This window comes from Motacilla alba, chromosome 1, assembly GCF_015832195.1.
Source record: "Motacilla alba alba isolate MOTALB_02 chromosome 1, Motacilla_alba_V1.0_pri, whole genome shotgun sequence".
Taxonomy (NCBI): Eukaryota; Metazoa; Chordata; class Aves; order Passeriformes; family Motacillidae; genus Motacilla; species Motacilla alba.
Genome location: NC_052016.1, coordinates 108,008,619 through 108,018,986, shown reverse-complemented (window position 1 = coordinate 108,018,986; position 10,368 = coordinate 108,008,619).

The following is a 10,368-nucleotide window of genomic DNA, read 5'->3' as shown; positions in this document are numbered from 1 at the left end:
ACATAAAATGATATTACAACTAGTTGTGTTTAGAGAATCTTTTTATAAAGTGCTTTTATAAAGATTTATGCATATAATATGAGCTTTAGTTGCAGAAGGCAAAGCACATGCACACATCTTTGTAAGAGCAAGGACAAAAATACAGTGCTTTCCAGGAAAGTACAGCCACATTTCCATTGTGAGTTCCACCACAGCACCTCCAGTTTATTTCTTTTAAAATAATGGCTTCATGTGAAATTGAAAAACAATTTAGGTGCATGTTTGTTTTTAGTTTAGTTTTAGTTTTGAAATATCCACTTACTTCTGTATTCTGCAGAAGCAAAAGGTCACTCAACAAACCAAGCACTAGATAGAATATGTTGTTCCTCTATCATTTGTCCTTCAACTTAGGAAATTCACAAAGCCTGCAGCCACTATTCAAACACCAGGTTTCACCCAGAACACACCAAACCTTACTTTGCAAGGTGGTCATTCCTAAAGGTCCTATCATCAGATACTTGAATGCCTGAACCAAGAAATGCTGCCTGGGTAAAATCTATGTAATCCTGGAAGTCCCACACGGGAAAAAAAATTAAATAAAGTAAATAAAGAACTTATTAATGTCTTCTCCCATACACACAAGATAAAATGTACAACTTGCAATATATTCTGAAAGTTAACTCTATTCTCATGGACAAGGAGAGCAACACGTTATATATTATATATATAAGATGTTATATATAATAGCAACACATGCTATTATAAAAACACAGGTGATAATTAAAGTAAATCTCTTAGTGCTTTGTGTGGCAGCTCATGTACCATTGCTTGTTTCTTTTAACTATCTGTTACTGGTAACCACACAACTAAGTGAAAAATAATCACAGAAAGGCACAAAGACATTAATCACTGCAATTAAGCCATTAATGCAAAGCAAAATGCATATTTTCCATTTGAAAAAATAACAAGTAAAAAAAAATTACTGTACATTTACTCATCTGTGTGTCCTGCAGCTTATGTGCCACTCAAAATTTTTCCTTCAGACTTGGAAACAAATTCTAATAAGTGTTCAGTTATCAAATAACCTATTGACCATAAAGGGTTTTCAGTGCTGCTACTGCAGTCTCAAGTTTCCTATGTAGTTTTGACCTAAATATGTTCCCTTTCAGGCAAATAGGATTTGTCCTTATGCCATTTTCCTGGTTACATTTTAACATAGCAAATGGTCCAGCTTGTCCTTCAGTTAATTCATGAGCTCCAGATAAACCACAAACAAATCAGCTGCAATTCACTCTGACTTCTGCTGTTAGTACAGACAGTGGAGATAAACCAACAATAAATTCTATTTACAACTCATTTTCCCAGACCAAAACCAGCTACAACAGCACCATTGCAGCTGCAGAAAGTATCATGGGAGGCACTTTCAGCAGGAAAGTGCTTTATGCTACAGGCACTGTAACACCAGCCAGTCCTGCAATGTGATAGCAACCTCCAGCTCTCAGATCCCACGGCCAAGATGGAGAAAGCCACAGCGGTTCATATTCCCCAGCAGCCAGAGCTGCATCTCCCTCACCTGCAGCACCATGGCCCGGCCTCACTGCCTCCTCAGAAGCTCTCCCAAAGTGGGGTTTGTGGGAGCTGGGCAGCTGTGCCTGGTGCAGGGCAGCAGGGCAGGGCTCAGGAGCAAGGATGGGCGGGTGGAAGAGCTCTGAGATGTGCCAGCCGCAGTCCAGCTGCAGAACCACCCTGACACCATCATGTAGGAACCTCCTTTCCCTTCTCCCTCCCCTCTAAGTTCACAGTTCTTCTGTTTTCAAAGACAAGAAACCTGAGAGAACTGAGTGGTGTTAGTTTGGATCAGGCTTTTTTTTCTCAGCAGCACAGGAGAAGATCTTCTTTTTTTTCTAGTAAAGCCCTCCCATAGTATGGACAGCCTTGGACGGCCAGAGCCCCTGAGGCCACAAACAAGAGATGATACACAGTAAAAATAACACAGACCATAGCTGACCTGTCAATGTCACTGCCAGCCCAACCATCACCAGCCTGTTCATGGCCAGCAGCCAGCAAGCAGGGGAAGGTAGCACAGAGGTAATTCAGTGCTTCTCTCCCATGTGGAAGGCTGAACTGCAGAGCTGAGCACAAGAGGTCCCACACGGATTACACAGCTTGACCTGGGCCACAGTGAAGGCAGAACACAAATGGCTTATGGCATGGTCACAGGAGCAGCCTTCCTCTGGGAGCCTCTTGCAGAATAGAGCGTGATGGTCTCCCCAAATCCCTCTTCAAACTATGTCTCCTGCTGACAGACTCCAGGAAGGAACAGGGGTGGCTAACCCACTCCTCACAGGGTACTGCCAGCTTGCGTCTTAACTCTGAACCAACTTCACTGAAGGTATTCTTAATTTACAGCAATGTGAGAAAAGAAATAGCTTCTATTCTTTGCAATATATTTAAAGTCTTTCATAGATTTGATATTGAGGTATCTAAAGCCACAATTTAAACTAGGAATAGAATCTGGCCTGAAATAAAGGCTAATCTGTGCATATGTACATTTTTGCTATTGAGCCAATATCATGTCAGTTATTATAAAAATCATATATTTTTAGTTACATGTGTTCGTATTGCCAGTATTTGATTGGCAAAGACTAAATATTGTTAGAGTACTATTTGCTTTGTCATTTATATACCTTCACCATTTTTTCAGTGTAAAAATTCCAGGCAGTTGACAGCTGACATATTATTATTCAGTACAGAGACAAGATATTTAATCTCATCATGGTAAAGAAAGGTGTGTGCAAGAAAGAGAAATTAGTCTTGTGACTGAGGAGTGTATCTCAGTGAGACTCAGAAAAGTGTGGTACTGCTCCTACCTTTGCTACATTTGCTGTGCAACCCTGCAGATTCTTGAGTAGTAGTAAAAGAAAACATTTTCCCATCATACTGCAGTCTTGTGAGATACAGGCAATCTCTTGTGAGATACAGGCAATCTCTTGTGAGATTGTTGGGCATTGAGATGTTCTGAAAGGGTGAAGGGGACACCAAATAAAAAACAAACAAACAAACAAACAAACAAACCCCAAAAACCAGAAAGACATCTCTTAATAGGCAGAGTTTAAGCTCTCTCCATTGGTTCAACCTGCCTCCTGTCTGAGCACTAGCACTGAAGAACTCAGATTTGCACACGTGGATCTGCCTGGACATATCCCGTGTCTCCCCCTGCCTGCATGGATCCTCCTGGACATATCCTGTGTCTCCCCTTATCGTGAAGTGCTACAGGACAAAGCAATAGATGCAGCCTTTCCTGTTTACTACTCTGGGTGTGGTACATCAACTGCTCCTGGCCCTAATATTAGAAAAACAATTGGAATTGGGCCACAGGATGTGTAGCTACTCTCTTGTACTTGGTCAGTTAGATGTTTACAAATATTTCCTACAATACCATTCCAATTCTGCTCATAACTAATATTTCAATCCCTTCTGTTCAGGTGCAGGAACACTGCAGTGAAATTCAGGATTAGTTCTGTCCTGAAAAAGCACAGCTAGAGACAAAAGGTTTTACAAAAGATTGCCATTCTACATTAAAACTTCCACAGATGTCTGGTGGTTTTGCTTTATCAAGCTATTAAAAGTGTCCATGTCTTGTAGCCTTATGGAAACCTCAAAGGGATCTGCTGAAGCCACAGGTGAAGCATTTCAAACTAGGATGGCTCAAAAGCAAAGCCCTTGCTCCTGGAATCCCTGGGTTTGTAGTGAATGTGTACCCTCCTTCCTAGCAAGCAGACAAACATTTTTGAACAGTTCTATTTCTGAACACTGTTGTACTTTGCACTTAGTTTAAATAATAAACATTTGGCAAGACTTGCCTTCTCTAAAACTGTGCATATTTAAAGGGAGGGATATTTCTAATGTGTTGGCTATAATTTAATGAACATGCCATGTAGTTAATTTGAAGGAGTAAGAATTGTTCAGATATCCTGGTTTGGGTTTTTTTGGGTTTGGATTTTGGGGGTTTGGTGTTTTGGTTGGTTGGTTGGTTGGTTGGTTGGTTGGTTGGTTGGTTTTTTGGTGGGAGGGTTGTGGGAGTTTTTTTGCTAAGTTTTGTTTTTGGTTTTTGGTGGGGTTTTTTGTTTTGTTTTTGGGATTTTTTTTTTTGTCTTTCAAGGTAAATAAGATACAGTTTTATGAAATGTATGTTCTTATTTAGTTACAGAAGAGTCTACTTATTTCTAGAAAAGAGTAGCTGTCAATGTTATATTTATGCTGTCAGTACTGTGTTTATTAACTAGCAATATTGGAATAAACCAATATGAATAATTCCATAAAGTATGAATATCTACAGTCAAAATCACACTATGGGATGGGAGGGAATTGCAAGGGGAGGGAAATTTTACTGTGCTTTGTAGCATAACTGAGTGTTTCTGGTGCTAGCTCTTGGTACCTAAACACAGTAAGGTAATCCTGTACCCTGACAGCAAGATCTTTTTGTACTTGCTTACCTTTAAAATCCATGAAAGAATACTGAATTTACACAGGACTGCACACAGCTGCTAAATTAAGCATGTGCTGGTTAATGGCCTAAAAAGTTACTGTAAGATAGATAGCACTGTAATAGATTTGTAATAAATGACCATGCCAGATGAGGCCTGATCTCAGTAGGATTTTCTATTTTAGTGAATTGTTGTCAAGGCTTTCATGGAACAATGCATCCTGAGCAGGCACATAAACGAAAAGTCATCATCTGAAAAGTCAAACAACTCTTCCAGTTAAAAGAAATGCCATGGAAAGCAAATTAAATAGAAACAAAAGGGAAAGCTAAAAAGAATAGCTAAACAGGAGGACTGGGTATAAATTCTGCAAAATCCTTCAATATTTAAAAAATGTGTAGGAATTAAAAAAACATAGAGGCAGTTATCAGCTTTCAGACAAGTATATTTCTTCTAACATATCCACATTAAAAACATTTCAGCAAGAAGAGAAAAGATTATGGTATTGCAGGGTAATATCAGAGATGCTTGAAATTCGCAATAGAAAACCAGTCCTTCTGGGACGTTCAGTGAACAGATGTTCAGAGAGTCTGCTGCTTGCAGTAGTTACAAATCAAAACCCTGTGACAAATATTATGGATGCTGAAGTCTGCAAGAAGGACAGATTCTCCTTTCTGGATTTTTTTAATGTCAGCTCTAGTAATCCTTGATCCTATAGATTCAGAAAAATCCAATTATCTTACCCTGAGAAAATGCATCAGAGATATGAAAATGGAAAGAATTTAATTATCAGCATTCCCAATGTCCTAATGTAAAAAAAAAAAAAAAAATCAAGCCAAGCCAAACCAACCAACTTTTTTAGTCAAAAAAGTTCTTCTCTTCTGAAGGCTTGACGATGTTGGCATTAGGTTTTATTTGCAGCAGTCACTCAAGCCAGTGCATGGCAACCTCATAATAATATTGAAATATTTTCTTCTTCCTCAGTAGAACTTTCAGGGTTTTTTTCCCTTGCTTTCTGCAGTTCAGTGGTTACTGATGGCAAAGAATCAGCGTGTTGATATCTCTTGCCTTTCCTAAAGTTCTGTCCTGGCCAGATGCGTATTGCTCAAATTCCAAAAGCATTTGCTTGTAGTTTCTCTGGATCACCTGTGAAATGCAGCATTCTATGCTACCGGGAGAGAAAGCACTGTAGCTGCCCAGCAGCTATTAGCCAAACCCTGTATTATCTGCTAAATGAATATTGAGAAAAATCTTCATGCTCAGGAGGAAGAAAGTAGCATGCAGTTGGCAAGGCAGCTATATTAAACCAGATACCAATCTCAGCTGAACCAGAATTAATTAAGAGTAATTGAAATCTACTTCCGCACTGAAGAGAGTAATTTTTAAAATGAATATATATTTTCTTATCTTTATGTTTGAACCTTTAAGATTATGATCACATTTTTAAATGTTGCTTTGGTTTGATAACTGAAAATTATATCTGATGATAGATGTCATTGTATTAGGATTGTTCTAGATAAAATCTCTCACCAAAAAAAAAAAAAAAGAGTTTATGAAATAAAGCGCCCCACAATTAGGAAATATCACAAGTAAGAAGCCTACACAATGTTATTTTTAGCCTTTTATGGGCACAGAGGCTGAAAAGTGAAAGGCAAAATAAGTTCCTTAGCTTTTAGCCAAACTTGCTAAATAATGATGGCATTTAGCCATCTGATGGCAGATTATCTGCACTGTGGTAGATGTGGCCTTACTCTGGACAAATATGCATGGGCACAGATATATGCAGTCTGGTCTGACTTCTAAGGGTATGGTGAATTTTTAGCCATATTTTATAATACAGCTTGCTTCTACTTCTACAGTACTAAAATATCACCAACAAAAAAATTTTCTCTTTTCTTTTGCAACACTTTTACACATCAGTGCAAATTTAAGTGACTGTGTAGCCAATGAGACAAGAATAAGGCCCACTGGAGGGAATTCTACTCTGTAATTGAATCAGCCCATGTGGATGTCACCTCTGAAATCAGATGAAATGCAGACTGTTGTGTTTACCTGTGACTGTATTGGTTTCCTCATGAGTAGAGATCCCTATCAAGGTACTGCACTAATGACAGTGCTGGTCTGTAACAAAATTCCTCACAGTAAAGAACAGTCATATGTTAAGAGGAAAAGGCATACAGAGGGGAAAAAAAGCTCACCTTCTTCCTTTTTTTCAACACTGCTCAAGATATTAATTGCTGAACATGAAGCACCTAAAAATATCTGAATATTGATTTCCTCACAGTGCTGATGCTATCAGTTGTGCTAATTTCTCTCCAGTGTTATCTGTTTCCCCAATTCTGTTGGTCTTTTAATTCTGCTACTTAACAGCAAAAGCTGAGGATGTTACTGCCTCCTAGTAATAGTTGGTAAACAGATGCTTTTCAAAGCAACAGCTGCACTTTCACAAAAAAACTTTAATTTTCTTTTACAATTTTACAATGAGATGAAGCAGCTGGAATACTTTGGAGACAAAGGAGCTCATGAATAATTCACTTGACACCTTTATACTGAAGTATGGGTGTCTTCATTAAATAAAATTGCCTCCTGTCAAGGGCAGTGAGAGGGTCTTGGGAGGAAGGCAATGTTGTTTCCATTTGAGACCCCAGCGAATGATGATTGACAGCAACGTGGAATGTATTGTCAGTATGATTTTTTTTAAAACTTTTTGTTTATTATTACCCTTTAAATAATTTCAATATAAAAATCACCTGAGTTCAGTACTCTAGAAAATAATGCAAAGTAAAAAAATACAGCGGGTCTATAGATTACAAATGTTTGTGGCCAGTGAAAAAGAACAGATTATGCCTATTTACACATATTGCATACTGCAGCATACAAGGTTTTATCCATTTTTTAGTATGAGGTGGTGCTGGACACCCTCCTAAGTGTTCCTGAGGGGTGCCTGAGGTTCCCCCTAGAACTGCCTGAGCAGGACCAGTGTCCTGGGGTGGTTCTGCACCTTATCTGTGGGTTGCAAGCACCTGCTGGGGCATGGTTTTGTTAGGATCTAGCCAGATCCTTGGCATTCTTCCCCACACACACGCGCCCCCAAAGCAGAGCATAAGCTGCAGGCACTTAACATCCTTGTACTGTCTCACTGGCAGCATCATAAGAGATGCCATTTTGGTTAATTGCTGCAGAGCAGGAGTGCCAATCTGGCTCTGGCTGCCACAGGATGTGGATGGAAGCACGGAGTCTTTCTCTGTGGGTAGAGAAGGCTGCAGGGATCTGAAGCAAGGTTAGAGCCTGCAGCTCTTCTCCAAAATACCTGCCTGCTCAGAACCAGTATGATCTCAGCTTTCAAGCGAGCCCCTAAAGCTCACACAGCATGTAAATGTTACTGTTGGCGAGTGTGAAGGAGCAGGCAAATGTCTTAATCAGGTAGTAAACATTGCATTTAATAAATTGCAATGACAGAAAAGCTGGGATAGGGTTTACAGCAAAGAAGATACTGAATTACCAGCAGAAGAGGCACAGGCCTTCAGTCAGGGTGTCTCAAGAGGGAGATATGTGGAGGAAGCCATATCAAGGTATTAAAATGTTTTGGGGAGCTGCTCTAGAAATAACAGTGAACTACCTCCTTCCAACCAGGGAACCTGCAAACAAGACTGGAGTAAAACAGAGGGAGAATTTGCAGGCTAGTTATTCAGAGGGATTCCATGTGTGCACAACTACTACTACAGAATTAGGAATGTTTGTTCATGTTAGTGTACTACTCACTGGAAAAGCTGAATATACTAATACAGGAAAAGGCACTGTTATTCCACACATCATTTGAGAATAATCTTGTGTAACTAGAGCCCCCTGGGCAGAGGAAAAAAAAATCCATGTTAAGAAATACTTTCTGATTTCCAGTCACCCCTATGAAGAGAGGTTGACCACTGAAAGTACTGAGGATGTGTCCATACTGCAATCAGTGTGTGACTGCAGCCGGCAGAGACACTCCAGAGTGAACTTATGGACAGGGTTTGGAGAAAGATGCTGCAGCATCTCAGGGTAGCCAGCACACTGAATGTTTACCTGAATTTTTAAATGGGCTTTGGAGCCTTTGTTGACCTATGTGTATCATCTCCTATTGTCTCTTTAGCTAGTCTCAAGCTACCTTCAGTATATCTACTTAGGTTATAACTCTGTCTTTGCCTTAGGGAAGAGATGCCCTGAGATCTGTGACCTGACCATGATCCCACAGCTGATGAAGGAAAGGTGAATACTCTCACTATAGCATCACTAAAAATCTCACACTAATGTTTTTTTCACATTTCCACCCTCAACTGTGTGTATTTGTGAACACTGCAAATAGCTGCAGCCTTCTAGACAAAACTACTGCATTAAAAAGATAAATTTAATGTCTACCCCAGCTAGATACAAGAAGCAGAGCTGATCCCACTGGGAAGCTTTTGACCAGCTTTAATGAGAGCTCTTCTACTTGCAGGTACTTTTTGATGACAGTGCATCACTGCTATTTTGAGTTTGGTGCACTGTGAAGAATTTTGCTCTCAGTGATTCAGCTGCAGTGCTGTCAGCAGCATTAGCATGGACAGTGCTGCCAGCAGAAACCTCAGGAGCAAGGATAACTGGCATGATACTGAGAGCAATACAAAGCTGTTGACAAATACAGCTCTTAGTACCACTGACTGTGCTAAGCATGGATGGAAAGCCTCCTGCAGCTTGCTTGGTACAAGCACAAGTGCAAAGTCATTCCGTGGCCTTTCAGATTGTCTGGCTGAACCAAGGAACACTATGGGAGGCTGCTGAGTGATGCTGTCTGGCTATGATCCTGTGCTAAAAATACAGTGGAAGATAACTGCTAGTCTTTTCAGAGTTTTCCTCCTCAGTTTTCTGTGGCTTTTATTCTGTGCATAAACAGTGCTGAATGGAAAACAGAGCACCTCATTTTTTCACTGAACCTCCAAGCTTTTTTAATCTAGTACCTTTTTTGCTCCTAGCTGCATTTCTGTGAAGATGTTTCAGAACCCTAGCATGCTAGCAATTACAATTTATTAAATTTTAATGAGAACCTTACACATTCTTTTACCTCTCATTGAGGACAACTGACAATTTAGGGACAAAAACATAACACCTGTTAAATTTTAGAATCAGTGAACTTCTAGCCTTTAATTTTTCATGCAGACTTTCTAATTCAGTATTTTGAAAGCTGCATTTCAAGGCAAAAATCAAATACCATCTCCTTTTTCATATGGTGGAAATGAGAAACTTTTCAGTAAACTATCTCCCGAGTGATTAATGGCCATACTTCTGGAATGGATGTAAGTGAGCATCATCTCTATTCTGAACATCCTTATCACCATTTCCAAGGAGTTTGTAAAGGATGACAAAAAGCTGTGATACAGAAATTACTGTGATGGCAGATTAGAATTCCAAGGCTTGTGTGGTTTTTCATTTTAGAAGCGGTTGCAGTGATTTAAGATGCTGCCAATCCTTACTGTCCTCACTGCCCAGAGCCGGTTACATTTTCCAAATCTCTTACAAGTAACATTTATGTGATTCTAAGCCAATATCATATGAAATCTAGCAGCTCAAGATCAACTGCCTCTCACAGTAATTTGAGTTCTGTTACTAAACTACTAGGTTTCACAGTAAAGTGGCTGAAGGACCATTTTGCTCTATTGATTCCAAAAGGGAGGACACTGAAAATGTGGTTATGTTCACCTCTGGCAGGAGAACAACAAAGAGTTGGTCAATAACAATTTATATTGTTGCAGCTATTTCTTCACTGAATGTGTTTCCAAGACCTAAGCTACAATTCTGCAAAACCAAAGGGAATAAATGCAGAGTTAAACTCTGCAGCGGATCACCAAGTTAGTTACTGCACAAACATTTTTTAAGTGCTGTGTAATTTTAG